Below are 18,864 nucleotides of genomic sequence, written 5' to 3' on the forward strand. Positions count from 1 at the left end.
GAATAACCAGTTGACCAGTTGCTATGATGCTCACTGACCATCAGGGGGCAGACACTCAATGCAGGAGCTGCCCCCTGGTGGTCAGTGTGCCCCCACAGTGGGAGTGCCACTTGGCTGGTGAGAATGAGCAGCTGCTCGGCTGACCGGGATGAGTGGCGCTCCCACAGCAGGCAGATCCCCAGAGGCCACGCCATCCACCAGTGCACGAATCCTGTGCACCGGGCCTCTAGTCTATATATATAAAATACTAATATGCTAAGTTTTGTTATGACACACACCAATCGCTATGACGTACACTGACCACCACAAGGCAGAAGCTTAAAGCAGGAGCTGCCACCCTCCATATGAGCATCAGATATATTCAAATAGACAATTGTATTTTAAGTTCTTTTGCCCAAAATTGTAGAAATATAAAGGTAAATAACACTTAGGAAGTCTTCCCTAAGATCATTCATTTTACCGTATTTTTCCTCATGACTATATAATCTGATTTTTAAACAATTGGCTTGGCTGGAACATCACTGGATAAAGAAAATGAAGTTTAGGGATGTCAAGTGAGTTGCTTAAAACCACAGCTAGTGAATGTAAAGCCCACCTAAGTTGGAACATTTAGATTTAAAACCCTTACTCTTAAAAAGAGAATAAATTGGTAATGTGTTGGTGAATTAATTAAACAACCAAACATTCAGAAATTTTAAAAATTCTTAATTAATGAAATTTATACATTTATCAAACTTCTCCAAGGGAAATCCAATATAAATATTGCGGCTTTAGCAGAAGAGTTTTTATTGCTAAAACATGATTAGGAACAATTACTCAGCCTAAGGGGTAATTGAACAAAAAGTTAAACAAACTTTGAAAGTTATTTTATGGTGAATATTTACTAGTTAATTTTAGATTGCACATTAGGTGTAGTCTATTACATACATTCTTTGTCAATATTTTATAACTATGCTGAAATATCTCAGGAGAACTTGGGAAAAAAATGGAAATGCAATTGCTTTCTGAGAGTTAAACTGTGAAGTCAGCACATAATATATCAGATCAGAGATATGCAAAATTGCCTTAGAGAGAAAGATTAGCTTCCTGAATTGCAAGCCTAAACTTAATCTAATTGAATATATTAAAATATCAAATGAAAGAATATGTCTATCAGAAAGAAGTTAGAAAGTGAAGCATAGTAAAGAGAAGGTCCCAGAATTAAGAGGTGATTATATTGATCCAAGTAAGGTCTAGGGGAGAACAAGCCTTTCAACAAACTGAACATTCTTCTCTCATTGCAAAGGCCCTTCCTAAAGTGGGTGTGTACACATCAGGCTGTCTTACTCTGCCGTCAAATGTTTATTTTATTAAATTATCTCTCTTTGTCCTAACTCATTCCTCTCCAGCTTTCTTCTGATAAATATTTTGTTTCCTGTGTCTAATGGTGTATGTGGCTGCTGCTGCTGATTTGTTGTTATATATTAATCAAGAGTCATTCTAGTATATGAGACTGTTAATTCTCTGCCCAGCCTTCTTTCTTATTAACCACGCCTCATATTTTTGTAATATTTTGAGCTTATGCAAATAAACAGAAACTACCTTTTCCAGACTCTCTTGCAGGATGTTAAAGATGGGAAAACAGAAAAGTCAGAAGTTCTCACGACAGTAGTAATGCCACACCTTTCCTGAAGTACTTACCCATGAACATGTTACATGGAAAACAAAACAACATCCCCTGTGGATGAGCCACTCTAGACTCTCTGTTGCCTGCACCCAAATGCAATCCTAAACTACACGGTAAATCTTACAATCAGCCTTTGGAAGAGTGCTGTCATAGAGCAGAGAGGACGGCACATTAATTAAGTCCATAATAAAGTGTACACTCTGTGTAAGCTTCTTGGTGGACAGTTATACATAAAATAGCGTTGCTTCTGATTTTAATTATTTATACAGTAAAAATGGGGGTTAAAGAGAAGACAGACAGTGAGAATAAATGAGTGCAAGGAAAAGTGGTATTATGATAAATGATTTGGAGGAAATAAACAGAGTGACGTGATGGGCAAACACGGCAGGAAGTGTTTACCTAGAGGGTGGCTGGTGAAAGCTGCTGTGAACCAATGGCACTTGTGGAACAAAATGGAACAAGTGAAGCGTGAGCATTTCCAGGAACAGAGTATAGGAACGGAGAAGAGCACGTGCAAAGGCACTGGGAATGCCCCTCGTGAGGTCTCCCAGAGTCATGACCAGGCTTCTCATATGTCTTTAATGTGGTTGTCCTTTCACATACCTTCTTAAATGTTTTAAAGCAAACCAAGTGCATTAGCAAAGAGGAGGTATTGATGGGATTTTATTTTAGTCAGGAATCAGCAGTGGATTTTGTCTCATTTTCCTCTCTTCCATTCTTCCAGCAACCATTGCACAGGGATATATAGATTCATTAACATTGTCTCCATTTTCTCAAACCCAACCACTAGGATGCTTTACTGTTATGCATCCAGTCTTTCAATTTCAAAACCTTTCCTGAAAATGCATTCTAGCAGAGTCTTCTAAGACTGTAATTACGCTTCCAAAATAAAAACGCTTTATTTAGTTTGCTCTACTTCTAGATTTTCTCCACACTATCAAAATGTAGAAAGCCATATTTCACAATATTTACAGGAGAAAAAGTACCAATGATTAGGCATAGCTGTATATCTGAATCATAACATGTCTTTGTGTAATTTAAGACGGTACCACCAGAAACAAAAATGAGATTTCTATTGAAGAAAATTCTGAAATATCCCTGAGTGCACTTGAAAAAACCGTCAGATTTTTTGTTTTGTTTTGTTTTGTTTTTAATTTCCTCTAGATCAGGAGTTCCCAAACTATTCACAAAGGGGTCATTTTTTTTTAGGTGAATTTGTGTCCGAAAGGATGGTTAGAAAGTGAAGAAGGAGATAAGAGTAACTTCCTCCAGGATTTGATGATGTTCTATGAGAACAGGGTGTAAAACTGTTATCCTATGCCAGTCCCCTTCTCAGTGGGGTATCACTGAGACACAGGGAGTGTATGAAGAACACCAGATTGTAGAAACACCTGGGCTTTTCTAACTTCAGGTCAATCACTTTTTGGAATGTGTAACCCTTTGCAAGTTACTGTTCTGAGACGTAATTTTCTCATCTCCGAGAGAATAGTTCTTCACCTTGGAGTGAGAATTTAATTAGATAATTCATTTCTACAACTACACCAGGGATGGATCATAACATAGAAATGCTTTATCTCCATTACTTTAAATTTAAACATTTTACTCTCTAATTTCTCCTACTCCCTGTTCTGTTCGTACACTATCTTGCTTACTTTTTTATTTTTATTTTTAAATTTTCTTTATTGATTAAGGTATTACATATGTGTCCTTATCCCACCATTACCCCCCCACACACACACATACCCTCCACTCATGGCCTCACCCCCCTGGTGTCTGGGTTCATTGGTTATGCTTATATGCATGCATACACGTCCTTTGGTTGATCTCTCCCCCTTACCCAACCCTCCCCTACCTTCCCTCTGAGGTTTGACGGTCTGATTGATGCTTCTCTGGATCTGTTTTTGTTCATCAGTTTATGTTGTTCATTATATTCCACAAATGCGTGAGATCATGTGATATTTATCTTTCCCTGACTGACCTATTTCACTTAGGATAATGCTCTCCAGGTCCATCCATGCTGTTGCAAATGGTAGGAGTTCCTTCCTTTTTACAGCAGCGTAGTAGTATTCCATTGTGTAGATGTACCACAGTTTTTTAATCCACTCATCTGCTGATGGGTACTTAGGCTGTTTCCAAATCTTAGCTATGGTGAATTGTGCTGCTATGAACATAGGGGTGCATATATCTTTTCTGATTGGTGTTTCTAGTTTATTGGGATATATTCCTAGAAGTGGGATCACTGGGTCAAATGGGAGTTCTTAAATCATCTACATTTTCTCTCTACCAATTACCTCCTATTTTTACTTCCTTCCTATTCATGTTAAACATCATGGTCAACTTTCCCTTAGTCTCTTGCTAATCTTCCAGTTCCTTACTGGGTAAAACCCCAAGTCTAGATAAATCCAACTGTGATTCTTCTGCACCCTTATTTGGACTGTGGAAAGCTGTTATACTAGTAGAAATTCACAAAATGAAGCTTGCTTCACTTTAACAGAATGATACTGCCTGGCCAGGGTGACTCAGTGGTTGAGCGTTGACCTGTGAACCGAGAGGTCACCGGTTTGATTCCAGGGGTGGGTTGAGGGCTCCATCCCCAGTAGGATGTTAGCAGGAGGCAGTAGATTGATGTTTCTCTCATTAATATTTCTATCTCTCTATATCTCCCTTCCCCTCTCTCTAAAATCAATAAAAACATATTTAAAAAAATAAATAAAATAAAAGAATGATACCTACCCTTAGTTGAATCCTTAATACTTTTTCAATATTTCAGTGTTACCGAAATCATCTCTCTCTTTCATTATCTATTGGCTGCTATTTCAACCTTCTCAATTTCCTAGACTAGCTAACACCTAATATACATTGTCAGCTGGTAACTCCCATAGAACATTAAAGTGATAAAATAAACTATTGTGACCTACTGCTGTCAATTTCTAGATTGTATCCACATCAGTCCTTTCCTACTATCCTTCCATCTACACTCTTATCTGAAGTAAATTCTTCTTTAAGTGCTCTGAATTCTATTCTCTTCTGCCTCTTCATGGATACAATTCATAAGTTATTCATTCTCCCTCATTCTCATTTTCTTCCACAAAATATCTTTCTGTCTCAAAGTTCCTTTCACTGAACTTTAAATTTGATATATTCACTTCTATTTTAAAAGGGAAAAATAGCAATAAACAAGCAAAGCTCCACAATTCAATCACACACTCCCATGAAGCCGCATACCAGCCTAGTTCTCTCCCTCAAAGTCGAACACTAGAGAGTTATATATGTTCACTGTCTCTTTCTTCAAATCTCAATTATTCCCCCAAGCTACTGCTCTCTGCCCTCTTCCCCTTTACTCCTCTTAATGTGCCATCTCCTAGGTAACCAAAGACGTTCTTGTTTCTATATCTATAGGCACTTTTCCACCCCCAATTCACTAGAAATTTCTGTAGTATTTAGCATTATTTTATTATTCCTTCTTGTAAAACATTTTCCTTTGGAGTTTCATGTATTAGATGACAGCTTGAGCACAAGAATCTAGCTCACATATTTCTTATTATTTTAATATATTTTTATTGATTTCAGAGAGAAAGGAAGAGGGAGAGAGAGAACGATCAATGATGAGAGATAATCATCAATTGGCTGCCTCCTGCATGCCCCACACTGGGGATCGAGGCTGCAAGCTGGGCATGTGCCCTGACCGGGAATGGAATTGTGAATTCCTGGTTCATAGGTCAGCACTTAACCATTGAGCCACGCTGGCTGGGCTAGCTCACTTATTTCCAAATGTTTTATGGACCTATCAGAAAATTCATGAAAAAAGAAGATAAGATCAGTTACAATGATAACAAATAAATAATTTATACCAATAGTGAATCAGAGATTTTATGATAGTTGAGATATAGAAAGCAGATGGCATAGGATTGATATGGAATATATTGCAGACATCAGAGATAAGCAGGGGTTTCCCAAGGAAGTCCAGAGATGCTGCAGGTCGAGTCAACAAATTTAAAAACTCCTGGGAATTAGCCACGTTATTTATTAAGTAAAAACCTTTAGACTACCTGAGGCAGATGCCTTTTCCCCTCTTCCTATTATAAACTAAGTATCTAGCAGTTGGAGTTTTTGACATCAAGGTAATACTGAGAATTCTTCTCTAAACAGAGAAAGTGATCTACCTGAGCACAGCTACTATTGAGTATTAGAGGATGAGAAAGAATTATCATAGAGCTTAAGAGTACTCTAGACCAAGTGCTAGCAAACTTTTGGTCCACATAGAAAATATTTTAGGTTTTGCAGGCCATATAGTCTTATGCAGCAACTACTCAATTCTGTTAAACAAATGAGCATGGCTGTGTTCCGGTAAATTTGTGATATGCGTGTCAACTCCTGCCATGGATTCACACACAAATAAATATTAATAATCCGGAGAGGGACATAGGAAGGAACATAGTTTCATGGAGCAGTAAGATTATCTGTATTGCCAAATTACTTCCTCCTCACTCAGGCCAGTATAGATGTCTGACTTCCTGTTTCTTATCTATGCACCTGCAGGAATATTGCCTTTTGACATGCCCAATCTTTCAGTGTTATCTGTATACCTGTATACAAAAATTGCAGCTGGTTTTCCAATTCAAGTTAGATCACCTTAAAGGGACATAACACACTTGGTGAGAAAAAAAACCTTACCCACACACATTAGCTAACAATACCTTTACGAATGGACAACAACAGGTCATATGGCATCTGAAAAAAATCAACACCATCAGAGAACTAAAATCAATTAAAAAAACAAACAAACCCTGGAGGATTAGAGATAACTCAGAGAACAAAAGGAAACTTAAAAATAATTTTAATTGTCCTTATAAAGACTTAGGTGTAAATTTCATCTGTTGGGAAAATAATGATGACATTTTAAAATGAGTATGTAAGTAAAAAGGACATTTGCAGTCTGAATGGTAAAAGTGGACATCATTAAGGTGTACAGGTGGAAGAATTTATATCAGAGCGACAAATCAGCTGAAAGATGAAAATCAAGGAAATTGGACAGAATTTAGACAAAAAAGAACAGATGAACATTATGAAGAAAATCAAATGACAAGAAAACTAAATCAGAAGAATTGAGTGCATGTCTAAAAGGAGTTTTAGGGAGAACAGAGAGACACTGATGTACCTTATTTCACTGTTCAGCCTGCTTCCTGACAACTGTAGTCCACAGGCCACATGACCACATGATCATCACATTCACTGACCTGCTTTAACTCTAGAGCGTGTGCTCAGTTAAATGCTTTCAACATTCACAGAGTAGTGGTACTCACCACACCTCTGATGCCAGTGACCCACAGATTTGCAAGGCATCATTAGTAAATTGTCACCTTGCTCCGACTGGAGCTCATGGACAGATCACAGGTATGAGTCCCCCTTTTTCTTGGAATGCTGCAGAAGGCGTGCTTGGGCTGGACACAGCTGGGCACACTGTAGGACGGTTACAAGAAAGTGACACACGCCCCTGGTACACTCATTTTTTTGTGAGATGAATGTGCAAGTGACCTCAAAAACGGGAGAAAATAGTCTGAGTTTGGAAAAATAGTCTGATCCAGGATATCAGCTGGTATTGGAGTGTGGAGAATTCCAGCTGCCTACCAGCATCAGGCTTTGGGGAAAGGTAAGAGCTTACGCAGCACTCCTTGTTGGGAGAGGAGGAAAACCCTTGTCTCAGTTAGTTCATTGCCAGGAAATTTCTGGAGACTCCCTGGGGTCATTCATTGAACAAACCTGTTTGTCTTCCCACAAACATTATTGCATATATAAAATACCAACAACAAATACAAGACTCAAACAATCAGTACACAGTGTGTGTGTGTGTGTGTATAGAAACACACATATTTATGTATAAAGAAAATTGTGAAGGGATGCATATCAAACTTTAACCTTAAAGGCAGCAGAGGGTGGGGTATAAGTCATGTTTTCTTTATGCATCTGTGTAAAATTTGAACTTTGCTTTCTAGGTGCATCAGATACATTTAGAAGTTGGTTTTGTATTCATGTGGTAGTTATGTCTGTTGGTGTGTTTTTTTTTCAAGCTTTATGCCCTGAATAATATTTATTTACAATTGCATTTAAAAAGTGAATAATTGAAAAAATACCATCATTATTAATCATATGCCTTTATTGTAAGCTAAAACGTAACAGATTAGATCCCAAGGATGTAAGTCCTGATTTGATTGGCCTTTCTGTTTGCAGATACAGTTAGGAAGTCAATTCAGTTCAATATAATAGTCCATGCAAGTGAGTTATCTGGCTTAGAACCCCTAACACTTATTGAGAAGCTAAGTGTATTTTGGGAAACAAAGATAATTAAAATGCTTTCTCCACTCTTAAGAGCTTCCAAAGAACTGTGTTCTTCAATTGAAAAAAATCTTTGGAGAACATTTTCCAATGTTTAACAATGTTATACCTTTCCCCACACTTTATCTAGCTTTTTAAAAATCATCAATCAAGATATCTAAAACTCAAAAGGGAAAGTGGGTTGTGGACTCCAGAGTGGAAGGTGACACATGGAAAATAATTATCATCCTTTATTTCTGATAGGTGTCTACAAAAATATGGGTGAGCAGTTTGCTTAAGACCCCAGATCTCCTTCACTTGCTTTAGTTATTCGGTCCAATTATGTATTCTCTATGATAATGACACAGGATTACATAATGACAACGCAGAACCTAAGAGGAATACAAATATAAGATTCTGCTTTTGAAATTCAATTTAGGGGTTGAGATGCAAATAAATTAATTTGGCCTCTTGTTTTGCAGTTCCTAAATCACTTTCATCTCAACTATTCATACTGTAAAGCACATTTGTTAATTACCTGCTCCCTTTGGATTTGTTTAAACTGCCATGTGTTGTTGAATGTTATGCACTGTGTGTGTTCACATGGTTTCTGATGTTGTAACTACAGGCTCTCTCTCTGACAGGCAGAATGGACGCATGTTCTTATATTGGGATGGACATACCGTAGTATTGGTTGTTGATGCTTGGGTTTCAAAGTGTAACTTCCTTATAATAATGTTAAAGTGGATAACACTATTTGCTATATGTAAATATGGTTAGGAGTTGAATATGCAATTTTCATTTTCATCTGACTGATGTGAATGTAATGGACAGACATTATCTCTATCCTTGTGGTTACAGGAGCTTCTCTTATTCTCACAGAAAATGCTTCGGAGATTGAAGGCAACTCTATGTAAGGTAGGAAAGGTATGGGGAGAGAGAGCTTATTGCAGATATTTTCTTTGTCATTTAAACTGTGAATTTTGAACATTTTGGAAGAGAAAAATGATGGGAGAAAGAGGATATTAGAACTAAAGGTTGTTTATGTGTCTGATTCTAAGGGATCGGTAGGAACGTTATTTATGGAAGAATTTGAGTGCCTAACCGTGTTTTTAAAGAAAATATCTTAAACAATTATGTACCTTAAAGGGTATTATCAAGCCTGAAATTCAGACCTATATTAATATAATACAAGGTAGTGAGAAATGGGGATATATTCATATGATTTCACTTACATGTATAATCTAAAGAACAACATAAATCAATGATGGCGAACCGATGACACGCTTGTCAGAGGTGACACGCGAACTCATTTTTTTGGTTGATTTTTCTGTGTTAAATGGCATTTAAATATATAAAATAAATATCAAAATTATAAGTCTTTGTTTTACTATGGTTTCAAATATCAAAAAATTTCTATATGTGACACGGCACCAGAGTTAAGTTAGGGTTTTTCAAAATGCTGACATGCCGAGCTCAAAAGGTTCGCCATCACTGACCTAAATGAACAAACAAAACAGAAACAGACTCAGATACAGAGAATAGACTGATGGTTGACAGATGGGAGCGGGGATGAGGGACTGGGTGAAAAAGGTGAAGGACTGAGAAGTACAAATTGATAGTTACAAGAGAGTGTTTGGAATGTAAAGCACAGTGTAGAAAATATAGTAAATAATATTGCAATAACTATGTATGGTGCCATTTGGTTACTGGAAATATCAGGGGGAACACTTTGCAAAGCTTATGATTGTTTAACCACTATGCTATACACCTCAAACTAATACAAAACAATATTGAATGTAAACTGTAATTGAGAAAATTAAAAAAATAATTTTAAAGACAGCTAAAAGGAAAATAAACACAAATAAACAAAAAATGGGGTGGGGTCTAGAAGTATGTGCAAGATGGTGTAGAACTACTCTGATTTGCAGAACTGCTGGTGTGGTCTCTATTTAACCTTCCAGGCAATGGGAAGGAAATGGGTTTATCATGGCTAATCTTTTCTACTGAATCAGAAAGTAGTTGACTTGTATATAATTACAAAAACATGCACACACAAGCCAAAATAAAAATAAATTCCTTACAATATCAAGACTGATAAATTAAAAGATTTTCAGAAATTAAGGTAGGATTTATAATTGAAAGGTGTCTTAATCACATCTACAATGTCTGCACATTGATGGGAACTAATTATGTTGGGTACTTGGGTTTTCTCATTAATCTTATCACCTTCCTTGTAGTGCAACCAATGTTTCCAAGAAACATTTGGAAGTTTAAATGTTATGATAAGATAAAAAGCCTATAATAGTGAAGTAATGTGTGTGTTTTTCCCCCTGAAAGTGACTAACCAGCAAATCAATCATTTAAACCAGATCAGGAGACATAAGACCTTAGTTTGCTGAATATGTGTTAAAATTTGTACTTTTATTCTCAATTTTAATATTTTGATTATTTCATAAAACACTCCATGGTCTTTTTTATTGTAGCACTAAAAGTCATCTGATTAAACAATTAATTACACTTAGTGTTTCTTGGTCTAGAATTATGTACTAGGGCTGGTTCTATATTCAAAGCTGGATTATTCACAAAGTAATCATTATACAAGCAGCATACTATCAATCCATTTATTTCATTGGATTACATCTAAAATGTTTAAAGTGTCGAATGTTTCAAAGTGGTACATGTAATCAAAAACAACTGTAGTTCTTCTCAATTGGATATAATTTACTAACACCAGGAACTATGCTTTTAAAGAACATACAGTTCTTTTTTTCTTCTATTTTCCTTTTTAAAGCATCTCTCCAAGGGCTTACAATTCTCAAAATGATGTAAATTTTATGATCAGATTGCCTCCAAAGAGTCAATACTCTGTTAGGTAACTGTTCTTCACATCATTATTATTTTATAGATGCAATTACTGCATAACTATATTTTAAAAATCAAGTGTTGAGAATTGGGAAAGGAAGATTATGGTTCAATGAAACTTAATATCTACCTTTTTGAAAGTCATAATTAGTTCTATTTTATCTCAGCTATACAATTCTAATAATGTGTGTTGCTGAATATTTTATGAGAAAAAAACAAATATAGCTGAAAGATTTTACTGGATTCCCAGATTGTCGATGCTCAGAATAATACCATTTATAAGGTATATATCTTCCAAAGAGACTTAAAATTCTGTGAAATATTACTTTTAAGTTATTGCAACTAGATAGTTTTGAAATTAAAATTCATTTAGTTCAAATACCTGCCTTTAAATGTTAGATTTAAATTCATGAATTTGGTCTGTCAAAGATGCGTCAAGGAAATGCATATTTGTCTCACCTGTATTTAGTTAAGATCATCATTATTCAATATTGTTATGTCCTCTAGGATTAATGTGCTGATTTGGGGCAAACTCCTGGCTTTCCTAATTTATTACTGTACTGTGAAACATACATGACAGTGACTCAACATTTATTTCTTCATATTTTATTAAAATTTTAGTGTCTTAGTGAATTTTTGTTAATCTGCATTTTTGTAATTGATTATTGCATAACTTTATTTTTATATTGCCATCTATGTTTATCTTTTATCTTTAAAAGTACTCTTCAAGGGACAGGCCATAAACATTAAATAAGATGGGTGCATAGATGTAAGCATATTCTCATATGTTTCTTCTTGTAAACATTAAGTTCATCCAAGAAGATGCATCCATAAATCAAACTAAAATATGCACAGAATGAAATATTGTGATACTACCACTTACAGATCTTGAACATGGAATGGGTCAAATTCTACACTGTTTGTTCTTGCTTCCTCTTTTCCTATTTACTTATGACTCTTCTGCCAGCTTATGATTAGTATACAGTCTATTAAACCAGCAGAATGAGATTTAGATAATCTTCTTAATAAACTACCGGAATATGGAACAGGTTTCACACTTTTGTAGAGGAAAAGAAGAAATTTTTAAAAAATTTATTCTCTATGTGGGCATAGATTTAGTGCTTAATGAACACCTGATTGATTAAAATACACTAATAGTTCAGTTTGAAAGTTTTATTACCGTATCCAGCTATGAGACATCACATATACTTAAATATTATTTTCTCATCTGGACCCATGGAAGGTTTTATTTAACTGAATTATATATAACAGAGCACCTTCATAGAATGAGAAAATATTGCATCTACATATAATAGTAATTGAATATTTGAAAAATAGACAAGGAATATATTTCATTATATGGAAATAAGCCATAGTGACTGTAACAGTGGGCTGTATTCCCATGTTTGTAAGTTACTTGAGGATATGATATTGCTTTTTATAATTAACAAATCTGTCTTTGGTCTGGGTCTCTTTAAAATATGCATTGAACTTCTACACTATTTAATTTTATGGATTTTTGAAAAGAGATTTTATTAGGTAGATATATTTATGAGCAATAAGACTATGCACTTAAAAATTACATATAAAATGTAGCCTATTTCGTGATAATTTCTACTTTGCTCATCATATTTGTTGTGATACAGAAAACCCAAGGCTGATATGCAGCTTGAATCAGGGTGTTTTCTCTTGTGGTTTGAAACCTAATTATTCAATTAATTGGAAAATAAATTACAATGGAAGTATTGTGTTAAACCCGGTGGTCTATTATTATCTTTTTTAAATAAAGCTTCACATTGTTTTTATAATCTGACATCACAGTGACATTATATTGAATATTTTTGTCTTATTTGACAAAGCTTATTAAAAACATACATCTTGCTGAAACCGGTTTGGCTCAGTGGATAGAGCGTCGCCTGCGGACTGAAAGGTCCCAGGTTCGATTCCGGTTGAGGGCATGTACCTGGGTTGCAGGCACATCCCCAGTAGAAGATGTGCAGGAGGCGGCTGATCGATGTTTCTCTCTCATCGATGTTTCTAACTCTCTATCTCTCTCCCTTCCTCTCTGTAAAATATCAATAAAATATATTTAAAAAAAATAAAAAAAAATACATCTTGTGCTGTGCTATTTTTTAAAAATGATGTTTCTCTTGAAAATAATGATGCATAAAAAAACCATAGTATGAGTTCACAGTGTGAGTGAGTGGGCATTTCCCATAATGTAATAGACCAGTTTTCAACAATACATCTGGATGACTTAGCTTATTTCTAACTCTATAAATTTGATTAATTCTGGGCATTAAGTGCAAAGAAAGTATGTGGTCATCATTATAAGAACCTGAACATGGGCTTGGAAGACCTTTTCAGTTTCTCCTTATGTGATCTTCCCCTTAGACATATAGCCCTTCTACAATATCATTCGCAAACATTCACCCTGACTGTGGTGAAATTCTTCAGGGATGGGACTTCCTCACTGGCGTTGCTAGTTCTGTGATTAGATAACTTTTACTAAACTATCCTTCCTTATATTCAAACCAATTCTGTCCTTATAAACTCTTAATGACTGTTCCTGTTTACGGCTGCTGTGGTGAAATAATTCCTCATATATGTGAAGACTGCTAAAGTCAAAATGTCCCTGGTACCTCCAATCATTCTCCATATCTCTTGGTGTTTCTGATTTCCTGGTCACGCTGGTGCTGGCCATCTATAAAAAGCGTCTAATTTGTTAATTAGAGGCTTCTTGTTGTGCTTTTCTTAATGACTGTAGCAGAGAGTGCTAGTAGCCTATTCAAATCCATTTCCTTTTTTACTAACAGAAGGCCAATTTTATTAGAAACAAATCCAATAAAACACGCATTTCTTAGCTCCCTGAGATGGCCATTGACTCACTTCTGGCCAGTCACATCTAAGCAGAAAATATTGCCTATGTTTCCCATGAAAATACCTTCACAAGGGGATTGACTCATATTGATGGACCTTTCCCTCTTCCCCTTCTCCTTCGTATTGGGTGTAATTCCAAAGCAAGAGGTGGATCAGTCATCTGGTGCTAATAAGGCAACACACTTGCTGAGAATGACTGGAGAGCAGGATAGAAGGGCAGGAGTAGCTCTTCCATCTTAACTCTAAATTGCTCTTGATATGAGAGAAAAAGAATTCATTAAGTTGTTTAAAGATTTTTTGTTAAGGTTTTTTGCATATAGCCAAACAATATCTAATGTACATGTTAAAGTATAAGCTCTGGAACTAGGCAGTGGTGAAGATACAGCCCAATTTGGTGATTTTACCAAAATATGGGCATGGCATTTCTAAGGGTACCATATATAATTTTAAATATTACATTATACTATATGCATAGGTTAAATTTGTCTATTACAATTCTCATGTTTTTTTATTACATGAACTATATAGACTTTCAGCTAAGTCTTCTTATATTTGGATATGGTATTTTAAAATCTCAAATGTAAGGTGTGTCACAGGGGCAGTACACAGAGCCTTTGGAGTCAAACGGGCCAGACTTTCAGGCTTATTTTGCATAAATTTTGCCCCTCATTTTTTATTATCTGCAAAAACAGGGTTAGTAACAATTGCTTCATTGGCCAAAAAAAGCCAGCACTTTGAACAGCACATGGGTTTCTGAGCCAGCTTCTAGCCTACCTAGACCTTTGAGAATCTTGATTTTATTCTCCAATATATTAATTTCTCCCAACACTATAAGCCCTGGCCATTTGATGTGAGTATTCCACATGATTGTCCATTTACATATGATAGTAGATGAATAATACATTGTAAATAACAATGCTCTTAAACTATAACGTGCCCATGGATTACCTGGTCATCTTGTGACAGGCGGGGATACTAACCACTATACTAACGAGGAGCTGTTTACCTGGTCATCTTGTTAAAAGTGCGGTTTCTGATGTATAGGCTCAGGGTCCCCAGCTTCTGCATTTTAACAATCTTCCAGGTAATAGCAGTTCATAGATTATTCTCTGAATAGTAGGGATATAGATAACTTTATGATTTCAGCTTCCATATTCCAATTTGTGCAAACATTTTAAAAAATTACTTTGACCATATGGTCCACGCAGCTGGCAAAACATGAGCTAAAGAGACACATTCAAATAATACCATTTTTGATAACAATATGAGAAAATGTTTAAAGTATTAAGAAAAGGCCACAGGCTTAATATCTTCGGAGACATGTTGAAATTCTGAGGAGTAGTATAGTTCCTGTGAATATGGAAGCCATTGTTAACTGTATTAACTGACATTATTAACTACTGTTAACCACAAGTAACCATTTTAAAGGGGAAGTGAAATAAAGAGAAGTTACTTTATGAATTTGGGTCTGGTCCAGGCCTCAACATATTGGATTTCTCATCCCTTTCAGACAAATCTGTTCACTGAGGCTGATTTCAGAGAGTTGTTAATATTATCAAATGTATTATCATTTCTTGCTACTTATTACTGAACTAGGAATAATCAATGATGTATCTGGAGTTGCAACAAAAGAATTTGTTGACTCAAATAATGATTCAAGTGGTAGAGAGGTTAGGGAAAATACTTTTTAAATGAAAGCTTTCTAGTTTCAGGAATTCTGCCTTGATTACATGTTTTTTACTTAATAAATGGATAGTTATTGAGCATGTTCTATGTGTCAGATATTTCAATCCTTATTCAAATCTAGAGTGAATTTTAAAATACCACTTGCCCATCTTTTCCTATTGTCTTGTTTTATCCTTCTTGGGCTTAGTAAAAACAAACAAACAAACAAAGGCTTTAATATGGGGACAAGGGTTCTCACAGATCTGGGGATATAGATGGTCACTTGGTGATATTTACAGGTAAAGTAAAACTCAGGTGCCTCAGGTTTGATAATGCAGCCTCTCAGGACACAGGACAGCTGGAGGCTGGACCGACTGCAGTGCCCCACCACAGCTTAGTGTTGTATGAAGTTTTATTAATGTGGCTTCATACATGTTGCCATATTGATTTGTAACCTGAATTTGTATTTGTCATGCAGTTGTGATTTTGAAGCACTATACTCTTTCTGCTAACAATTTGTTAATTTAAAGAACTTTTTATCTCTTTCTCTATTTAAGAAAATTAAAAAAATTAATCCATGTTACTAATCATCCTAGCATGGATTAGTTTGAATTGAGCATAGGGTGGAGTTCCAGGGCAGGGAGGGAGTGGTGGTGGAGACATTGAACAAAAAAGAAAAAAACAGTGTGGTGATTGCCAGGGGAAGCGGGTCAGGGGAGGGTATAGGGGAGATAAATGCTGATGGGAGGATACTTGACTTGGGGCAGTGAACACTCAATACAGTGTACACATGATGTGTTGTGGAATTATGCACCAGAAACCTGTATAATTCCAATAAATTCAATAAAAATAAAACATGAAATAAAATTTAAAAACATACTATAAAAAACATACACAAAGCACAGTATGGTAATTACCAGAGGGGAAGGGGTATGGGCGGAGGTAGAAAAGGGTAATGGTGGGGTAAATGGTGATGGAAGGAGACTTGACTTAGGGTGGTGAGCACACAATACAACATACAGATGATGTCTTATAGAATTATACACCTGAAACCTATATAATTTTATTTAACCAATGTCACCCCAATAAATTCAGTAAAAATTAAAAAAATATATATAAACATACCATTATAGTTTTTAATTTTTTTCTAGTTATTACATATTAGAGGCCCAATGCACAAAATTCATGCAAGAGTATGCCTTCCTTCCCCTGGCTGCTGGCACTGGCTTCCCTCTGGCACCCAGGACCTGGACTTCCTTTACAGCCCTAGCTTTGTCCGGAAGGTTGTCTGGAAGGACATCTGGAAGGATGTCTTGTCTAATTAGCATATTATGCTTTTATTATTATAGATGATAGTATTTTCCCTTGTTGCAATCAGATTGCAGAGTTGATTAAATCTGCATCACTTACTAGGATATGCCAATATTCTATTTAAAAAGAGATGGCAATACAGAAAATAATTTTCTCATAAAATATGTGAATGTGATCTTTTTTTTCTGATAGCATGATTGGAATTAAATCCATTTTGGAAGGTCCTTTACATTTATTATTATCTTATAATACTAGCAATAAAAATCATGAAACAGAAGCTATGTCTCTAATAAATACCAGACCTTCAGAGGACTGGAATCTCTCCTAATTTGCACATAAATGGGAAGACTTAATTATAATGCAAAACAATATGTTACATTTCCATACGTCATTTCAGACAACTCTGAATTTTCATTACATATTAAAAATAGATAAGAGTCAGTTATTTTTTTTAAAATTGCCCACTCCATTTCTTTTGTAAGAAGAAAGGCGCACACCATGGTTTGCTCCTCACTTTAAGTTTTATTGGACATATCCTGGAGTTCCATTATGTGAGAACGCTGCACGTGACAGAGGACTTGGTAGGCCACAAAACATGATGACCTTCTCACTCTTTAAAGAGAAATAAGAAGAGTTTTTCTTTGAAAACGAGATGGAGAAGACCCTGGCGAACATCTGTTCCAGGGTTATGTAAGGATTCTGTAGTGATTATCTTTAGGTGATTCAGCTTTAGTGTTTGAGATCCTTTTCATACTTTTCTGTCTTCCATAAATTTTCACAAGTGCATGTTCAGTTCTAAATGGGGGGAAATTATACCTAACACATGTTAAAATGAATTTTCTCAATGTTTATGTTTCTAACCTAGGTTCATGGCAATTTTTAAAGAACTTTAGGATAATGATTAAGATTTTATTGCTAAAAAAAGGTATTTTATTGCTGCTGAAAACTTAGAGTTAATTCTTTTTACAACTATATGCATTTTACTATGTTTTCACCTTTGTAGGCTATTACATGAGGTAAATGACTTTATCAAAAGACCTTCACTTTATTTGCTGTTATTTAACACAGTTTATTTCAGGTCTGACTTCTGTGTTGTTCTCTGCTTTTCTGGATCCAATGAGGCTTTTTCAAATCTAAATCTTTTCACCTATCATTAAGAAGGTAGCATTTTGTCATTTGGTTACAGATCCAGTACGTCTGAACTTTAAACTTCTTAATACTCCCTTCTGTCAGTTGAGGGAGTTGGTTTCACACTGGGACTGTCAGGGTTACTATGAAGAAACAGCTTTAGGGAAGTTCTCCAGGGAGCTATTTCCTGTTGTTGCCTGAGGCTGCCACCTCTTCCCTGAGGTGATTTTCTATGTGTTTACAACCATATTGCTGCTTACACAGGAAATGTAGGTAAAGACAGTGGTGGGGTGGTGATGTTCCCTCTTTTTTCAATAATTCATTTGAGTTAAGTTTATTTTACAAAAAAGTAAAGTTAGTAAGAGGTCATTAGTGTGAGGGAGGTCTGTGAGGAAAAGTGGAGAATTTGCCACTGATGTTTGTAGGGAACAAGGGCTTTTCAGCTTCAGTGGACCTGGAAGGGCACTATAAGTCCCCATTTGAACACAGAGAAAGAGTGACCTTGGACCCAGTGTCTTTTCATTATTCTGCATCATTTTAGTGTATGTTTTCTGTATAGACATCTCGTGTGTATTTCCATTATAGCTCTCATTCCACACATCGTCTTGAATACTGACAGACTCTATACCAGACACTGTGTGCCTTGTGAAGGGAAAGCAATAACTAAGATGGTCTTGACTACAATGAGTTCAGTCTAATGAATGGCAGGCTGGGATATGGATACACCAATTACAGGATGTGCAATAAGTAGATGTTGAACCTACTATGTGCTTTAAAAGCCAGGACTGGCAACTAATGAAACTGACCTAGTCACAAAATCAGAAAAACGAGGGAAGATTTACTTTTTGCTTTTCCAACAAAGAAAAATTTAAATTATTTTATATAATATGTGTGTAGGTTTTTAAAAAATTATTGATAATCTCTATTTGCACCATGCTGTCAAGTAACAAGATCTGAGCAATCTTTGTTCTGCTGCATATTGCTTTTTTAAAAAAAAATATTTTTAAAATATATTTTATTCATTTTTTTACAGAGAA

The 18,864-nt window shown here is 35.6% G+C and overlaps 1 protein-coding gene across 2 annotated transcripts in view; it reads left to right on the plus strand.

The window, feature by feature from the left end:
* Positions 1–18,864, plus strand: part of KCTD8 (potassium channel tetramerization domain containing 8) — a 298,752-nt gene that overhangs the window by 110,866 nt on the left and 169,022 nt on the right. The window lies entirely within an intron of this gene.

This window comes from Myotis yumanensis, unplaced genomic scaffold (genome assembly GCF_028538775.1).
Source record: "Myotis yumanensis isolate MYYU_CA2020_CCGP unplaced genomic scaffold, mMyoYum1.0.hap1 SCAF_1, whole genome shotgun sequence".
Classification (NCBI taxonomy): Eukaryota; Metazoa; Chordata; class Mammalia; order Chiroptera; family Vespertilionidae; genus Myotis; species Myotis yumanensis.